Source organism: Pongo abelii, chromosome 4 (assembly GCF_028885655.2).
Source record: "Pongo abelii isolate AG06213 chromosome 4, NHGRI_mPonAbe1-v2.0_pri, whole genome shotgun sequence".
In the NCBI taxonomy this organism is placed as follows: domain Eukaryota; kingdom Metazoa; phylum Chordata; class Mammalia; order Primates; family Hominidae; genus Pongo; species Pongo abelii.
This window is the reverse complement of record NC_071989.2, coordinates 151,601,720-151,622,162: the sequence shown is the minus strand read 5'-3', so window position 1 is coordinate 151,622,162 and position 20,443 is coordinate 151,601,720.

The following is a 20,443-nucleotide window of genomic DNA, read 5'->3' as shown; positions in this document are numbered from 1 at the left end:
GGAAGGCCAGACTCAAGAGCACAGTTAAAAAAGAAATCCCCTCCACAGCTGCCCTTGCCCTGGTTGGGGTGGAGGCCAGCAGGCCCCTCATTGCCAGGTAGGAAGCATTAGATATGCCTGATGAGCTAGAAGCTTTCTTTTTTAACAATGAAGTAGAGGCAAGGTGTTCTAACTCCCCGTCCAGAGAAGAGGCAGGAAAGCTAGAACTTGCAGCGAATAGTCCTTTAGTCATTTATAAAGAATCTTCCAAACTATTCCTGGGCCAGGAAAGTCCCTCTATTAGGCTTCTTCAGCAGGACATGGCCAGCTACCTGTCTTGACAGGGAATTTTCTTATTCATTGTTTAAGTCTGGAGTGGTCAGTGAGAGGAATGGTTTTTTGTCCTACTTTTCTGGTCCAAGGGAAGAGGGCACCTCAGCAGCAAGCCTCTTCATGGATGGAGACATCTTTAGGTCACAGCTGAAATGCAGCTCCCCTTTGGAGCAGTTTCTGACCCACCCCCCCACTCTCATGGCGCCATGAATATCTCCTTCACAGCTCTCACATCTTTCATTTTTGTTAATTTCTTTATTTGTGCACATTTTACAAATGCAAATTATTCCTTTCATGACTATCTTCTCTACAGGACCATGAGTGTTAAGAGAGCAAGAAGAGGGTCTATCTTAATTATAACTCTGTAGCCCCAGGAGTTAGCATAGCGCCTGGAACCTGGTAGATGCTAATAAGTGTGTGTTGAATGAGTCTCATGCATGCACCTATGGGTGAATGGATGCGTAACCCAGGCTCTGCTGCTCCTGGTTATAGAAAGTTGGGTCAGTCACTTCACTTCTTTGTGCTTCAGCTTCAACAGTCACCAAGGACATGACTTCTGGACTTCTTTGTGATACTAAAATGCTGAGTCAGGGAGGGTAGGGCTAGAAAGGGCTGGAAGCAAGTTAATGTCCATGAGTCAGACTCCCATAATAAGCAAAAACTGAGGGAGGATTTCCAAGTTTCCAGCTGGCAGTTAGGTTAAAAAGATAAAAAGTGTCATGTTGTAACCTGATTGATTGACTTCAGATACCTTCACATCCTCAGCAAGTTCAGAGCCCTCCACCAGGAATCCCCAGTGGTGAATCCTGGCCAAAATCAACCTGGAGGTTTGGTTCAACAGCAGCTGAACAGACATTCTCCTAGACAGGGAACCAGAGAGAACAAGAAAGGAAATGACATGCACAGTAGGCCTCGCATCAGTCGGAACATCTCTTCTTTTGTGTTTGGGGCACCACCCTCTACCTTCCAAGTCCCTCACTCCTCTCTCTCCTCTCCACCTACCAGTGCTGCTCCAAACACTGTGCTCAAGCCTCAGGAAGGTTCTAGAATCTCTGGACACAGTTTCAGTCCATGGGCTCCATAGTGAAGATATGGTCTTACAGCAGACACAGAGAAATACTTTTTGGTGGCACAAATCAAGGGCGTCATTTCAAACTGGGGGGCTCATGAGTGTCAATTTAAAAAGATCCCCCTCCTTCCTTGTATGAACCATTCCTAGTCCTGAATATTAACCTGAAATAGACCCATGGTGGCTGTTAGCTAATCTGATAAACTCATCTCTGTCCTCTCTCTAAGAACAGTTTATGTAGATATTGAAATCAAAATACACTTACCCTACCAACAAACAATTCCATTTTTAATATGTTACAGCTGTGCTTCACGTAAAGTGTGAACTGATATGTTCAAGGGCATTCATTGAAACTTTATTGTAATAACAAAAGTTAGAATGGAGCTTAAGTATCCCTCACTATGAGAGTAAATAATTTTACTCCCATATGATTCACTGCAGGTTTACATAGCCATTAAAAAGTATGAGGCAGGCAGGTCTCTATGTATTGATGTAGAAAAATCTTCAAGAATATTAAAATGAAAAACAGCAAGACACAGAATAGTGTTGAGAGTGGGCTAGCATTTGTGTAAAAATTAGCATATACTTAGATACCATAACCCTGTGGTATATGGGTTGAATTGTGCCCTTCCCAAAATTCAAATGTTGAGGTCTTAACCCCTAGTACCTCCAACTGTGATTTTCTTTGGAGATAGGGTGTTTAAAGAGGTAATCAAGTTAAAATAAGGGTCATTAGGTTGAACTCTAATCCAATATGACTGGTGTGCTGAATAAACAGGGAAAATTTGGACAGACATACACAGGGAGAACGCCTTATGAATATGAAGGTAGAGATCAAGGTGATGCTTCTACAAGCCAAGGAACTGGCAAAGATTGATAGCAAACCACCAGGAGCTAGGAGAAAGGCATGGAATAAATTCACCCTCACAGTCTTCAGAAGAAACCTACTCAGCCCACACCTGGATCTCAGACTTCCAGCTTTCAGAGCTGTGAGATAATAAATTTCCAGTTTGTGGCACACTGTTACAGCAACCCTAGAAACTAATATAGCATATCTATCTATCTATCTATGTGTCCATCCAACCAACCATCTAACCATCCATTCATCCATCCACCCACCTACCTGCTACCTATCTATCCATCTATCCAACCATCTAACCATCCATCCATCTGCCCACCCGACCACCTACTATCTGTCTATCCATCCATCCATCCATCCAACCATCTAACCATCCATCCATCCATCCACCCATCCACCTACTGTCTATCCATCTACCTGCCCACCTACTATCTATCTATCCATCCATCCACCCACCTACTGTCTATCCAACCATCTAACCATCCATCCATCTAGCCACCACCCACCTACTATCTATCAATCTGTCCATCCATCCATCCAACCATCCATCCATGCAACCACCTAACCATCCATCCATCCACCCACCTACTATCTATCTATCCATCCGTCCATCCAACCATCTAACCATCCATCCATCCATCCACCCACCCACCTACTATCTATATATCCATCCATCCAACCATCTAACCATCCATCCACCTACCCACCTACTATCTATCTATCTATCAATCATCATCTATCTATCTATCTATACATCCATACACTTATGTATACACACACACAAAATATTTTTGTGTATATTTGTGTGTATCTGTCAATATAATGTATGGAAAAAAATACACATTTTAAAAAGCCTGGTCAGGCATGGTGGCTCATGTCTGTAATCCCAGCACTTTGGGAGGCTGAGGCAGGCAGATCACTTGAAGCCAGGAGTTTGAGACCAGCCAGGCGAACATGGTGAAACCCTGTCTCTACTAAAAATACAAAAATTAGCCAGGTGTGGTGGCATGCGCCTGTAGTCCCAGCTACTTGGGAGGCTGAGGCAGAAGAATCACTTGAATCCAGGAGGCGGAGGTTGCAGTGAGCCAAGATGGCACCACTGCACTCCAGCCTCAGCAACAGAGTGAGACTCTGTCCCAATTAAAAAAAATAAAAATAAAAAAATTTTAAAAAAGCCTGATGATATTGGTTACTTTTAGGAGGAGAACTGAGGAGCTGAGACGGGAAAGAGAATTTTCACTACAAACTCTTGCATACCTTTTGAGTTTCGCACCCTGTGTGTATGTTACCTCCCTCCATATTCCTGATTCAAATAATTAACTATGTAAGAAAAGAAGGGTAGCCTTCTGGAGACCACAGTGCTCACCCTGAAAACAGTCCTGTCTTCCCAATCTAACCTTAGCATATCAATATGCTTTAACCTCTGGAACCAAGTCTGACCAATTGTGAAGGGCTGCCGCTAGGAGTGTTGTCTTAACTCTGACGCTGAGGCCTCTGCTGGCCTCAGCAGAGGAAAGCTCGTCCATCAATTAGCATGTCTTCAAGGTGCAGGGAGGGGACTCAAGAACAGGAGGACAAAAATCTGCCAACCTTGACCTATCCCATTATTGGCTCAGGGTGGGAATATCAAGTTGGTTTGGGGGTGTAAAGGGTCATATGCAAGTAATATTCATCTTCGTGCAATAGGGAGCCCCATTATTACAGAGCTCTGCTATAGTCTATGAGTCAGGCAGGTGGCTCTGAAATGTGATACGATGACTCACTGTGTGCGAAGAAGTCCTTTTCCCTTTCTGGAGTAAATGGGCAGATGGATAGCCACTGTGTGAGTCATGAGGCCTGAGGCCCAAATGGCGGTGCAGATGGAGAAAAAATGAGATTCTGTGCAGGAGGCTCTTATCTCATCAAACCATAGGGGTCTGACCCCTGCATGCACCGCACCTGCCAGAATGCACACATTCCAAGTGGCGGTCTAAGCCCCTGAAGCAGAGGGGGCACTGAGACTTGGCATGACCATGGCCACCCCAGGACCCTGGCCACCTTCCAAAGTAGAAACGGTCAGAAACTTGGAACAAAACTCAACGTGGAAGAAATTAGAACGAAGGCTGTTGAGTGCCAGGGTCAGTTGAATCCTGGTTCTAAATATCATATGTAAACATGGCTGGGTGTGGAAATAGACACCTAAAGTGTCAGCGTTTTATACTGTTGACAGTTTTCTACTCAGTGGATCCTCTCTCTAAGGGATTATAGCTAGAGCCTTTTAACAAGATCAGTTCTCTCTCTGATTCCACAGGAAAGTAAATTTCTGTAGCTGGCAAATACAGAATACAATTTTTTTTTTATGGCCTCTCAGAGATCTGCTGAGAAAGGGGGTAAGGAAGGCAGGTAAAGAAAGGAGACAAGTTCTATTGAAAGAAGTTTGAGATGAAGGTGAATTTGGAGCCTTGAATGCCACTTTTCATAGCATCAACCTTCTAGTACTTAGGCAGAATTATGAAGCTACAGCAAAGGGCAATGCTTCTAGTGTACAGGGCTTGTATTAGTCCGTTCTCACACTGCTAATACAGACATACCAGAGACTGGGTAATTTATAAGGAAAAAGAGGTTTAATGCACTCACAGTTTCACATGGCTGGGGAGGCCTCACAATCATGGCAGAAGGTGAAGAAGGAGCAAAGGCACATCTTACATGGCTTCAGGCAAGAGAGCATGTGCGTGGGAACTCCCATTTATAAAACCATCAGATCTTGTGAGACGTATTGATGATCACAAGAACAACATGGGAAAAACCTGCCCCCATGATTCAATTACCTCCCACCGGGTCCCTCCCACAACATGTGGGGATTATGGGAGCTACAATTCAAGATGAGATTTGGGTTGGGACACGGCCAAACCATATCAGGGCTGCTCTGTGGCACTATTGGTGCATTATATACACACCCACCCAAGCACCCTTTCCTGAAGAAACACCATGTCCACCTGGGAGCACAGAAGTGAACAGGGCAGAATCCCTGATCTTGAAAAGCATTTAGTGTAAATATATAAACCAACAACCACAAGATTAACTAATATATTATGATGCAAAAGGCCCTGAAGACCTGCTCTGGGAGGAAGGAAGAGGGCATAGGGAGACGTCCTTTCCAGAGAAGGTGACTTTTCAGCTGAATTTGAAGAGTAAGTAGGAATCTTCCGTGTTAAAAAAGGGGGAGAAGAGAAGGTCCAGACAGAGGGAAGGTTTTGTTCAAAGGCTCACCAGCAAATGCCTAGGGAGGAGTTAGGGAACCCGTGAGCAGTTTGGGATGCTGGAGGGAGGGGTGTTCATGGCGAGATGAAGCTGGGGAAATGGGCTGGGCCCTTACATGGCAACTCAAGAGTCCACACTCCATCCCTGAGTCACTGGGAGAGGCAACACAGTCTTCATCACGATAGGAGAGTAATCCCATTTCTTGCTTTGGGGCGACTTTGCTCTTAACATGCAGAGGAGCCAGAGGCGGGAGCTGGGAGAAGAGAGACTCATTAGGAGGCTGCTGAAATAGTCCAGGCGAGAGATCTTGAAGCCCTGAACGTCAATATGTGCGGCACGAAGAGGAAGAATCAGATCTGGGCCATTTGGGATTTGCAATGGAAAGGACCTCCTAACAGGAGGGGTGAGATGTGGGAGGAGGATTTCCAGGCTTTTAAGTTGGCTTGTGACACTACCCAAGACAGGAAGAGAGAGTGAAGTGTCGTTTTGGGCATGTTGTTTTGGTAAGGACATGCCTGTGGGTCATCTAACTGGAGATGTCCAACAGGCAGGCAGAAATGTGGGCGTGGAATCTGGGAGAGAAAACTCTAATGGAATATTTTTCTTATGACACATTCCTGTTAAGCCTCCATTCCTCGGGTTTGGCTAAGGCCACCGTGGACAGATTGGTGGGGGAAGTGCTGTTCTGAGATCCTGGGTGTAGTCTTACAGTCCTAACAGCAAGGCAGCTTTCTTTCCCTGTCTCTGCGTGGGGAACAGAATTTGTGCAGGCTCAAGTGTGCCTGGCAAGAAGGCCAAACTGAAAACACCTTCCACAACTCTGGGGCCTAACACTGAAATTCCATCTTCAGCCGCTTGTTTTCCAGGTGAGCTTCTCAAGCAGGATAAATTCCTGCAGAAGCACAGAAATCTCAGGAGTCCCAAGGTTCCTAGCAAATTAGAATCTTGAGGTAGGAGAGGAGCCAGGCCCCACCCCAGAAGCCCAGTAGGAACTGGCACCAAGAGAAAATCGACACTAAAAGCAATTGGTGATTTGTGCCGTCAGAAGATAGGCTGGCCAGGACAGGCCAAGGAGAACGAGACAAGTTACAGCAAATTCTAATACAATTGCTCTGATTCTAGGTAATTTCAGGATAGCATGATAGCATTATTTTACACTTGAAGATACTTTGGGATGCATGAGCATGAGGCCTGTGCCATTTGCACTGTTTCATTTACTGAACACCAATCCTATTAGTTTGCTCTATATCACAGTTATTATCCCCATTTTATGGATGCAGAAAGTGGAGGGCAGACAGGTTAAATGACCTCCCCCAAATCACCTACCGGGTAAGTGGCATATCTGGGACTTGGAAGCAGCCTGTCTGACTCCAGAGGCTGCCCTCTTAGCCACAGGCTCCACCAGCACGTGTATGTGACTGACACATGTGGATGGCACTTTGTACGGCCAAAAGTACTCTCGTATATTTATGTCCTCCAAATAGACAGAAACAGGGCCAAGATGAAACCTTTAGCCTGAGATGGCTTCTTACAGTGTCCTCTGGGGCTGGAAGGTAGACCCAGTATCTGGTATCCTGCAGTACCTTCCAGGCATGAGCCTAAGAAACAACATCAGAGTGAAGCACACTGGCTTCCGCTTTACACAGGACATGCTTCATAAAGCCTGCGCTTCCTATAAGATCACACCTTCCACCTTAGCCCCTAGTCCTGGGACCAGAGCCACCAAGAGGACCTAAATCAAGGTGAATGGGGGAAGGTTGGTGGCCAGTTACATTTTGCACTATAAAACTCCAAACTTCCCTCTAGCAAATCCCTGTGTTGGTTTTGTATTTGCTTTCTTTTTGGCTTCTAAACTCCTTACAATAGACTCAATGTTCTATTCTCATCATTAAGATAAAACAGCAGGTCTCAGTATGTACTGAATACTTTTTTAAAACATAACATCAGACCTACAAAAAAGTTGCTAAAACAGTGAAGAATTCCTGGACAATCTTTACCCAGATACCCCAAAAGTTAGCATTTTACTACATTTGCCTTATCTATCATCTATCTCCCTTTAAATTTTTTCTTTTACCATTTAAGAGTGAATTGGAGACCTGATGCCCTATTCCCTTAAATAGTTATGTATATTTCCTAAAAGCCTGCCTAAAAATTCTGCCTCTCAAAACCACAGTACAATTATCTAAATCACAATGTTAACATTGATGGAACACAATTATCTAGTCTATAATCCTTCCTCAGATTTTGCCAATTGTTCCTATAATGTCCTTTCTAGCCAAAGAAAACCCAGTTATGTGTTGCATTTGCTTGTCATGTCCACGGACATCTAGAATAGTTCCTGAATCTTTTTATTTCATGGCGTTGACGTATTTGAAGTGAACAGCCCAGTTATCTTGTAGAATGCCCCTCAGTTGGGTCTATCTTTCTTATGGTGAGATTCAGGTTATATGGGGTTTTTTTTCCCCAGGATTTTTTCAATTCTTCTCAATGCCTCATAGGAGGGACATGCTGTCAGTTAGTCCCATTTAAAGTTGGTGTCTGTTAGGTTTCTCTACCGTACAGCTACTGTTTTATCCCTTGTGATTAATAAGTCTCTTGTGAGGAGATACTTTGAAACTGTGTAAATATCCTATGTGGATCATTCATTGATGATTCTTGATGACTCAAATACTTATTATTATGGTTGCCAAATGGTGATATTCTAATTCTCTCGTTCCTTCTACAGTTATTAATTGGCTTTCAACCATAAGGAAGAACTTTCTTGTATGCCTTATTTATTTATATCAGCATGGACTCATGAATTCTTACTTTATTCAGAAAACCTCAATACTTAATAAAAAAAGAAATGTGTCATTAAAGAATCACTCATGTCTGTTGGAATTCTTTACTATATTTATTTTGGTACTCAATTGTCCCAAATGTTTGCCAGACACAATTATTTCATTTAATTCATTAGCGATCAAATTTAATTCATTCAGTTGTCAAAACAACTCTGTGAGGTGGGGATCCCTCTTGATGTTTCTGCCACACAGGAATTATCTCCTCTCCCCCACCACACACCCTTTTTTTTTTTTTTTTTTTTTTTTTTTTTCCAGACAGAGTCTCCGTCTGTTGCCCAGACTGGAGTACAGTACAGTGGTGCGATCTGGGCTCACTGCAACTTCCGCCTCCCGGGTTCAAGTGATTCTCCTGCCTCAGCCACATGAGTAGCTGGGATTACGGATGCGCAACACTACACCTGGCTAATTTTTTCATATTTTTAGTAGAGATGGGGTTTCACCATGTTGGTTAGGCTGGTCTCAAACTCCTGACCTCCAGTGATCCACCTGCCTTGGCTTCCCAAAGTGTTGGGATTACAGGTGTGAGCCACCACGCCTGGCACCTCCCTGCCCCATTTTAAAATGAGAAAGACTCAGACAGGATAAATAACCCGTCAGAAAAGCTATGATGAGAATTCAAAGGCCCACTCTTAATCCCATGATTTTTTCCAGAACACATTGCCCCTTTAAGATATTTTTTCTTTTGCAGATGGGATACTTAAGCCTCTATTCTTTTTTGCCACTTACTCAATTCTATTCAGGACAGAGGAGGTGAAGGAGAAACCATGGCTTTGTCACTGACAGCCTGTATTTGTAGTGGTTTCTGCTTTGGCCAAAAGCCTCCCTGACTCTAATCAGCACTAAAGTTAGGAAGGTGTGTCGATTTAGATCCTGTCAGAATCCTTGTGTGCTTGAAGTAGTTTATGGCAATTGGGTTACTGAAAATCTAATCTTTTAAAGTAAGTGAGTTCATTCCAGTATTTAAAGGAAAAGTTTGGTGAGGTCTTTCATCATATAGCTACCAATTTATGATCTACCTAAATATGGATTTTTCCATATTATGCTTGTGTTAATCATGACACAGTGAAGAAGCTTCTTATTCATACATCCGTGGCACAAGGAAAGTTGCTAACAACAGCATAGAGAGAACCCAGAAAAGCTCAATATTTAATAAATAAAGAAATGTGTCTATTAATGCATCACTCATGTCTGGATTTGACCCTAAAATGAGTTTTGAGGGTCACCAGCCTCATAATCATCCCAAGTGTCATCAAAAACACAGAATATGGTCAAGGCCAGCCCAGACAACATAGTGAGATCTTATCTCACACACACACACACACACACACACACACACACACACACACTGCAGAATTTGGGGCCTCATCCCACATACACCAAGTCAGGATCTTTGGTTTCAATAAGCTTTCCAGAGGACGCTAAAAGTCAGTCAGTAAGTGAGCTCGGAGGTGGTGGGGCCTCTGACCAAGCTTGGTTCCTGGGGTCTCACAGCTGGCTGTATACTGGCAATGCCAACCTCTGGGCCTCTTGCCCTTAGCAGTTACCAATGGAAAGAGTAATTCTGTGGTCCCCAAGTGAGGCAATCAGACCTGGAATGGTTAGTGACAGTTCCACTGACCTTGGAGAATGAACTTGCGGTGGCTTCTGTCTCACTGAGCTCCCGCCTCCCTCCTGCAGCAAATGGAGCAGCAGAGGGAAGGCATCACTGCCTAAGTATTCTGATGCACAGGACTTGTACAGAGGTCTTGGCAGCTCTAAGCAAGTTTTAAGAAGCTTGTTTGAGGGAGGTGAGGAACCAACTCCTTTTTCTAGATCTGGTGAAAACCAGTGCAAATAAACAAAACCGAGCTGTTGATTCACAGGGCAGAGTACTGCCTGCTCTTGGGAAAGGTGACTCTGCACCTCTCTAGTTCTACACCCACCCCACCCCCATTCCCACACGCCCACCCTCACTTAGGTGGAAACCAGTCTAGGCTGTATGGAGCCAAGTTCAGGTGTCATCTATCATATTAACACCCAAGTAGACTAAGCAGTGGTGTGCTAGGAGGTGTTTAAAAACGGGCTGGGGTGGGGGTGGGGGTGGGGGTGAGGGTGGAGGTGGAGGGCTGATTTGTAGCACTTGGTGATTTTGGTGGTATAAATAACTCCCACCATAGCCAGTTTCAAGCTGGCTCTGGTGACCTGAGATGAGCCAGTTCCAGCACACCAGGGACTCTAAGTATAAGATTCATCAGCTTCAGCTGGGGCTACCACAGGGATGGGGCAGAGAAGCAGAACTTACTCTGCCACACAGCGGATGAATGGGGCCAGTGCCACATGGTCAGCTTAGGCCTCCAAGGAAAGAAAATCACTGTCCCTGCCTCTCAAGATTTTCAACCTTTTTCCCCTGGCATTTGAGAGGAGCAATGTGACAGAGGGCTTGAGATTGTTCACAGTCCTCAGGGCCCTAGGGTTTGCCCTTAATAGAAAACCATTCCAGGTATTACCAAAGGAAAGAGCTTTAAGTAGGCTGAGGGAGTAAAAAGTTGTCATTTCTATTTGGCTCTCCCTGCAACATCATTGCTGTGTGTGTGTGTTTTAAGAGCAATGGCTAATGTTAATAACAATAAGACATTAAGGTAGTTTGTGGAAATTAGTGGCCAGCCCAACTCCTGCAAGTTTCTAAACCTATTTTTCCCAACTCTAGCAGGAAAGGGAGGGGGCACAATATCCACACTCCCTCTCTCTCCTGGTGTGAAACCTCAGGGTAGGCACCCCAGTTCTGGAGCACCAGACTGAGGCTAAAAAGCCCAGAGGCTGAAAACTGTTTCTCTACCTGACCTTGGGCTGCCAGAACCTCTGGCTTTCCCCGTTGCCATTTGGGACCTATTATGGCTCTAGAAAGGGCTTGACATGGTTTGGCTGTGTTCCCACCCAAACTTCATCTTGAATTGTGGCTCCCACAATTCCCACATGTCATAGGAGGGTCCCAGTGGGAGGTAATTGGATCATGGGATTGGGTCTTTCCCATACTATTCTCATGATAGGGAATAAGTCTCATGGGATCTGATGATTTTATAAAGAGGAGTTCCCCGTACAAATTCTTTTTGCCTGCCACTGTCCATGTAAGACGTGACTTGCTCCTTGTTGCCTTCTGCCATGATTGTGAGGCCTCCCCAGCCATGTGGAACTGTGAGTTAAACCATGAAAGCTCTTTCCTTTGTAAAACCATTAAACCTCTTTCCTTTGTAAATTATCCAGTCTTGGGTATGTTTTTATTAGCAATGTGAGAACAGACTACTACAGGGCTTTCTGGTTGTAAGGAAGAGAAGTCACTCAAATTCACCCAAAAACTATGAAGTGTTAATTGTAAGGATGCAGGGATCATCTGGGATCCTAAAACAGAGCACAGAACCCAGTCCTTCTAGGAAAATAGAAAGCTGTTCAGGACTGAGGCAGCTTTTTGCTTTCTCTGGTTCTGGTCTTTTCTTTGTGCACCAATCTCTTGCCTCTGCAGATAGGCCTCTTTGTGTCTTAAACTTGTACCCAGTGCAACATGACCACCAGTCCTAGCTGGACATCAGGAGCTCTCAACTCATGCACCCATCTCTAAGGACAGCTTCCCTCAAAGGTCAAACTCACAGGAGCAAAAATCTGATTGGCCTGCATCATGTGTTTAAGCCAGACCACTGGCATTTTGATGGCCTCTGGCTTGGGTGTTGTATTAATTCTTGCACTACTGTAAATAAATACCTGAGACTGAGTAATTTATCAAGAAAAGAGGTTTAATTAGCTCACGGTTCCACAGGCTGTATAGGAAGCATGATGGCTGCTAGGGAGGCCTTAGGAAACTTTCTATCATGGCGGAAGGTGAGGGAGAAGCAGGCACATCTGACAAGGCCAGAACAGGAGAAGAGAGAGAGATGGGAGGTGTTACATGTTTTCAAACAACCAGATCTCATGAGAACTCATTCACTATACAGACCAAGGGGGGATGATGCTAAACCATTCATGAGAATTCCACACCCATGATCTAACCTCCAACATTGGGGATTACAGTTCAACGTGAAATTTGGGCAGGGACACAGATCCGGACCCTATCAGGTGTCTACTCCTGTCTAGTCCTTTTGGCCATGGCCAGGGAAGCAAGTGGGGAGAAATTGATGACACCTGATATGTAGGGTTGTCCTTTACAGTGGTAATGGGCAGAACCCATAGAGCCCCAGGTGACTCCCAAGACTGGCAGGCTGAATGCAGTAATGGCTCTGCAACAATTTAGGAAACATCCAGACATTGCCAACTCCTTCCACAAATTGAAAAAAACAATCCATATTGTGATATTATATTATTGACTTGAGGGCAATGAACTTTATAAAGCACATTAATAGATGTCATTTAATCCATATAGCCTTAGAAGGGAAGTGTTCTTATGTCCATTTTAAAGATGAGTAAACTGATACTCAAAGAAGAGGAGCGATTACCTCAAGATCCCATAGAATCACACTTGATGTCAGGTTCTCTGACTACTCACAGAGGAGCAGACAATCAAGTTGGACAGAGGGCTGGTGCAGAAATCACCCCTGAGTTTATCTAGAGCTCAGGATTTCTATTGTAAGAGAAAGAACCCAATTCAGATTGCTTTGAGCAAAATGAGAATTTATTGGCTGATGTAGTGGAAAAGCTCAGGTGCATCTGGCCCAATGGCATGGGTGCTGCTATTCTTTGTCTCTCTCGGCACTGCTCTTAAGCCATCCAGATCTCAGACAGCCTCCTTCATTAAGGGGACAAGATAGCCACCAGCAGTCCTCATGGCTCCAAATCTAGCAGACCAAGTCTCTCACCACTACCTATCTAAAAAATCTAGAATATTGATTTTCTCTGGACTTAATTAGGTCTTAGGTTCATTCCTGAATCAACCAATCACTCTAGTTCAGTGGATTTGATGATCTCATAGGCCAGACTGGGTTCATAAATAAACCATTGTTGCCACCTTAACCCATGGGATCTGAGAGGAGTAGGGGGGACCTCCGTGAAGGAAAACAGGTGCTGTTACCAGAAGAAAGGGTAATGGATGCTACACAGGCAAAAACAACAGATATTTCCTTGGGGTGGGAGAAATGGAGGGCATGTAAGCCCGAGTGAACCTCGGGAACACAAGTGGGAGACAGTTCCTAGCCTTGGGTGTGGATACAAGTAAGGACCCAACAAACAGAATGAATGAATGGATAGATGGATGTTGCTTCAGATGGTTGTAATATGATGAAGAGTCGGTGCTTCTGGGACATGAGTTGCATGCAGGGGCATTGGAGAAGAGGTTGGGGCCATACTGGGAAAAACCTTGAATGCTATGCTAAGGAGCAAGGAGTCTCTCTCTTTTTTTTTTTTCCTCTTTTGTTCCCTCCTTCCTTCCTTTCCAGGCCACAAGGATCTTCTGAAATTTTTTGATCAGAGGTGTGCCATGATCAAAATTTGGAGCAGGAAAAATCCCTTGAACATTTTGAAGTGCTGTACTTAAGTGAATGTATTATCTCTTATGGGCCAGGAGTGCCCTCCTTGCCAGTGAAGGTGTTCCTGCAAGATTTGGAATCCCTGGCTAGGAGCGGTGGCTCACACCTGTAATCCCAGCACTTTGAGAGGCCGAGGCAGACAGATCACGAGATCAGGAGTTGGAGACTAGCCTAACCAACATGGTGAAATCCCATCTCTACTAAAAATACAAAAATTAGTCGGGTGTGGTGGTGTGTGCCTGTAATTCCAGCTCCTCAGGAGGCTGAGGCGGGAGAATTGCTTGAACTGGGACCTGGGAGGCAGAGGTTGCAGTGAGCCGAGATCATGCCATTGCACTCCAGCCTGGGCAACAGAGCGAGACTTTGTATCCAAAAAAAAAAAAAAAGGAAAAGAAAAAAGATTTGGAATCCCTTTATCCGGCAGTCCTTGAAACAAGAAAAATGTGAGCACGGCATGGAGAAAGAGCAGCAGCAGGGTATCTGAGATTAGATACACCTACCCCCTTTCAGGGCCTCCAACGAAGTTGTCCCACCCCAGTGAAGGTGAAGGTCTGAACCGGGTGTCCCCAGAGTGTCTCAGACTCATGCTTGTGGGATGGTTGAACAGGTTTGGGTGCGGCCCCCAAGGTGTGTGAACATCTTTCTGAACTGAGGAGCATTTTATGCCATCCAATTCCGTGTCATGATCTGGGCATGATTTATTGCCATTCTTTATTACAACTGACTGAGGGGTCCTTTGTAAGAATTCCAGGGTGAAATGTCTCAACACTGATGCACCCCTGGGATGGGCCAAATCACCAAGTGACGACTTGAATCAACTGTGGTTGGGAAAGTATTTGCAGAGGCCTCTGTATGACACAATTCCTCCCTATTCTTATGAGATCCAGTCATGGCTTCTCCTGGCCCAGAATGGAGAACGAAAGTCAGTATTTTAAAAATAAGCTTTGCTTCCAGAGTGGAGGAAGGCATAAAGTCTTTTCTTTCAATTTTTCTTAATTTTGTTTAGACTGTCTCACTTTGTAGCTTAGCTGGAGTGCAATGGCATGATCACGGCTCACTGTATTCTCAACTTCCTGGGCTCAAGGGATACTCCTGCCTCAGCTTCTCAAGAAGCTGGGACTATAGGCATGTGCTACTGTGCTCGGCTAATTTTTACATTTTTTTGCAGAGATGGAGGTCTCACCATCTTGCCCAGGCTGGTCTCAAACACTTAAGCTCAAGCAGTACTCCCACTTCAGCCTCCCAAAGTGTTGGGATTACAGGCATGAGCCACAGCACCTGGCCTAGATTTTTCTTTTAGTGAAATCATTCCAGGATTGATCAAAGTGGGACACTGTTTGTCCATCTTATATTGCAATGAATATTTCACATCTTCTGCTTGCTATCTGAAACAACTTTTCTAAGAGGTACACTATTAAAATCTCAGTAAATAGTCAACGTAAAGTATGGGGGCCTTTATACTGGGCCTTTAAACGAAGACAAGTGGCAGACAGTGTTCATGCTGAGGAGACATTGAGGCTGGGGGAAAGATCACTTACTATTCTTTCCCGATAGGATGAATTCCTCTGCTGTGTCCTGTATACCGTTCCCCAGGACAAAGCCCTAGCACTGGGGACTTAACTAGGCCCTGTGCCCATTCCTGAATCAATCAATCACTTTGGCTGGGTAGATGTGATGATCTCATAGGCCAGAGCAGGGTCACAGGTTCACGGTTGGATCACGGGTTGATGCCAGCTCACCCAAACCCATGGAACCCAAGGTGAGGGGAGAGGCAGGGTGGCTCCCCAAAGGAAAACAGAGGTGCTGTTACCAGAAAGAGGGGTACTGGATGCCAAGCAGACAAAACAAAAGATATTCCCTTGGGGTGAAAGAAGTGAAGGACGTTTCGGGGGTGGAGCTTCTGAGATCGTTCCCAGAGTGAGAATAGTACGGGAATTAAGAGTGTCAAGAGTATGGGAGTTAAGCGTTAAGCTCTGGTGTCAGCCCACTGGAGTTGATTCTCTGCTCTGTTATTTATTAACTCTGTGACTTTGAACAAGTTGCCCAATCTAATATTTGGCTTCTTCATCTACAAAATAGGGTAACAACAGCACCTATTTCATAGAGCTGATTTGAGAATTAAATGAGACTAATGTAGAGCAATTAGTACAATGCCCATAACACGAAAGTGCTCCATCAATGAGACAGACTTCATCACTGGCCTCTTAACATGCAACAGTTTAGCCCCCTTCAGGGAGTGTAGGAGACTTGGGTAAGGGTCTTGCTCAGTAAGCCCACGTTAGTTGACTCCCACTATTCCTGTGCCCTACAGAAACTCACCCATCATCTGCTTTGAGTCTTCATGCTCTCTCTGCTAGCTCTGACTTCTTTAAATCTCATTAGGCTGAAGAGGGGGTTCGAATGCCATGAAATGATCTATTTTTAAGCATTAGTAGATCGGGTTAGAAACACACTGGTTCTCCCAGAAGAAGACACACGCTCATGGGATTTCCCTGGCAATCCCATAGAGCCTGAAGGTCTGTTGTCGGCAGCTGGATCAGGGTGGAGAAAGAAGCCACTTTCACATCGTCAAGTTTTTTTTTTTTTTTTTGAGATGGAGTCTGGCTCTGTTGCCCAGGCTGGAGCGCAGTGGCACAATCTCGGCTCACTGCAAGCTCTGCCTCCTGGGTTCACACCATTCTCTGGCCTCAGCCTCCCAATTAGCTGGGACTACAGGCGCCTGCCACCACGCCCGGCTAATTCTTTGTATTTTTAGTAGAGACAGGGTTTCACCATGTTAGTCAGGATGGTCTCAATCTCCTGACCTCGTGATCTGCCCACCTCGGCCTCCCAAAGTGCTGGGATTACAGTTGTGAGCCACCGTTCCCGGCCTCACATTGTTAAATTTTTTAAAAATTTCACATTACATATTTCCAGCCAGCAAAGCACGGCTGTGCCCTCTGTGGGGGCTGCCTCCATGCCACGTCCCCAAAGATGAAGTGACTGGCCAACACTTGCAGCTGGAGTCCCCAGGGCTGCCCAGCGAATGAGGAGTATCTGCACAGAGCTCAAGAAATGGGGAACTATTCACCCAAGATGAGTAAGCAGAGGGCTCCTAGGAGGAAAGAAAATTTTTAATCCAAACATTTCCTGCTCTTATTCCTGCCACTGCAAAACCAAAGCTGAGTGTGTGCCAGAGATTGTGCTTTCTGAAGGGCTCACTGCTGAGAAGGGCAAAATGAGGTTGTCGACATGGGTTCTGCAAAGGGAGGAGGCTGATGTGGGGGATGGAAGAACCAAATCAAAACCAGAAGGAAAAACTGCCACGAAATTTTAAAATGATCACGTGTGATGTGCTTATGTTTATGCATTTATGTAAAATTATGTGTGTGTATCTATAAATAAATTTGGAAGTTTTAAAAGGTCATATGGTCTCAGCACATTGGGAGGCCGAGTCAGGCGGATTGCCTGAGGTCAGGAGTTCGAGGCCAGCCTGGCCAACATGGTGAAACACTGTCTCTACTGAAAATAAATAAATAAATAAAATACAAAAATTAGCTGGGCATGGTGGCTTGCACCTGTATTGCCAACTACTCAGGAGGCTGAGGCAGAAGAATTGCTGGAACCGAGGAGGCGGAGGCTGCAGTGAGCTGGGATCACACCACTGCACTCCAGCCTGGGCAACAGAGTGAGACTCCATCTCAAAAAAAAAAAAAAAGAAAGTCATATGGGCTGTAGAAGCAGAAAGACCTATGTTTGAACTTTAGGTTTACTGCCACCTGGCTTGTGTGACCTCCCTGATCCTCAGTTTTCTCATCTATAATTATAGATGATTATAGAACTTCATTCAAATGTCTTGGGGATTCAGTGATTAATATAGTACAGTGTTAGGTACCTAGTTAAATGTTAGCTAATATTGTCAGTCATTGAGAGAAAACAGAGCCTAAAGGCTAACAGGTGGGGTGGGTAAGGATGACTAGAGTTTTCAATTCTCCAGAAAGCCCTGACTCCTCATGTTTCAGTCACATTGAAATCATACCTAACCACCTAGCCACCTCTCTCTCTCTGCTCTTTCTCCCCACTCCCACCTTCCCCGTTTCTCTCTCTCCCCGCTTCATTCTTGATCCTTGCTGTCCTTCTGCTTGGGACATTTCTCCATTTGCCTAAGTGGGAAACTCTTGTCTATCTTTCAAGGTCCATCTTGAATGCCACCTCTTCTGTGAAACTTTCTCTGGTTCCTATTTCCCAGTAGGAAGGATCCCTCTTCCTCATCGCACCACACTACCTGCCACACACTGCTAGTATGGTCATACCACATGGCAAACGCTGTTCCTTGTATATTTCCCTGTGGCAGAAGCCAATTTTGAGTTCCCTGAAGACAGAGATCATGTCTTACACTTCCTGGTTGTAGCAGCTCCGGCATGGAAGAGGTGGTCAATAAGTGATTGCTGAATGGAAGCATAAAAAATCAAGAGTGATTGCTCTCAATGGGCCATGGCCAGTTACTCCCCACTGTAAGGAAAAACAGAACGGAAATGGACTTAAGCTGCCACATGGGAAACTTCAGTCAGACCCAAAGAATTCCCTCAGTGAGAGTGTTAGATACCAGACCAAACTCCTGTGGGACAGTGTGGAATTTCCGTGAAGGGACTTTACAAAGGAATACTTTTATGTTTGGGGGTGATTCTGATGTGGTTTTGCTTGAAGGCAGGCCCTTTTCACATAAGGTTCATGAAACAACCCCTAAGTAACCCAGATGACAGCACAGGGTCTCTGGCTCTTGGTCAGCTGCTTCTCCAGATGGTTTCTTGTGCCCAGCACCAGCCAAGGAGGCTGGGAAAGAATGTGGCTGTGTGTGCCTGAGTGGAGGGTGGGAGGTCTTCCTCCCACAAGCTCCAATCCCAGTATGTGAGCAAATGGTGTGTTTCGCCAAGGGTCACAAAGTTACCCTGTGTTCAAGTACCCAAGTGTAATAACATGCAATTTCTTTCTTCCGACTATAACTGTAGAGTAAAACAGGGAGGAGGAACTGCCTTCTAGTGCAGTGCTTTTCCCACTTTTTTTCCCCCTTGGTCAGCCCACCCAGGGGCTATGAGCACCTGCTGTGTGCCAGCCCTGGGCTGGGTACTGGGCAGAGATGAACAAGACCTGGTCTCTGTCCTAACTGAGCTGTTTATTAAGAGCAAGATGGGCCTCAAACATTTGATGACAAATCACGAATTAATTATAGGTAGAAAGTACATGAAGGAGAAAAATGGTGTGATAGGAGAAAAGGTGGAACAGAAAGATGGCCATCCTCTACGGCCATAATTTCAACTTGCTCATCACAGGTGAGGCAAGCATGACCACTCCTTTTCTTTGTCGTGAAGATTCAGAAAAGGTAGAAAAACAGTTAATAATTCTTTCCAATAATCTACCCCCACCCCCAAATCCCAAAAGGACATCCAGCCACAGTGTCAGAACAAATATTTCAAGTTTACGGTGGGCACAAGACCTGGAGGGTAAGATGTGATTTGGCACCTAAAGAAAGAACCCATGGACTCACGTTTTTACTAATTTGCTGGTTGGCCTGGGGAAGGTAGCAAAGCTACCTGGGTTTCAGCTAATAGGAAGTTGCAGCAAGCTTCATGGGGCCAATGACGTAAGAGACGTGACAGATTTACAGTGACAGGACTTGCTAAGTGCTGTGGGATACAGAGGGTCTCCGTGTTGATCATTTCAACTTAAAACCTTCTGGCTTTGGTCCTCACTGTCTGATGTTGACTGGGTACTGCAGGGTGGCTTTCTGAAGGATGCACCCTGGCATGGGCATGCCCTTTCCCTGCAGATGGTTATTCAAAGCTCTTCCATGCGAGGAACCTCACCCACCCCGAGCAGTTACCATGGAGGTTAGAGCCTCCCTTGGCTGCTGTGCAGGCTGCAGTCAGCCAATACTGACTAACCCCACATAGTTAATTAATGGCAGCTTAGCTTGGTGCTATTAAAAGCAGGGCAAGCCAATGACACTGACACATTCAGGTAGGAGAGAAGTGTGGTATCTGAGTGGAGGTTGAGAAAGAACTGAGAAAATAAGAAATTAGAGCCATGACTTAATTCTCATGAGCAAGCATGTTCAGGGTCTGAGAAAATCTCTCATCACACTCACTCTCTAACATTTACCTAATTTCAACTGTCAATCAAATCCACTTCTAACCCAGGTGCTCTTAGGACTAATCATGCAGTCAGAACTGAGTGAAAAACACCAAGCAAAACCACAGGACGTGACAGTTTGCGCTCTGCTCTGAGTGGCTGTTAAAAGCAAAACAAAATTAAAACCTTCTGCTAGGAAGGCATGAAAGTTGAAGTGATTGGGAAATCTATTGGAAAGGCCAAGGACAAAGATAAAATACACACCACGTATTTCATTCTCTCCATGAAGGATCAGACATAGATGTACACCATACTCAGAAAGCCTCGCCTAGTTACAGGATGACCCACACATGTGGGAGGTTTTCAGTGCTGGGGGAGTTTTCCAGAGGAGGCTGTCAACTCAGTGAGGGCAGCAGCTGCTGCCAGCCTGTGCTGTTCACAGGGGTAAACGAGTGCCCTAAGTGGCAAATGAGGACAAGCAGACAGCTCACACGTGACCCACGCATTTAAATAGCCCCCCTCCCCTTAG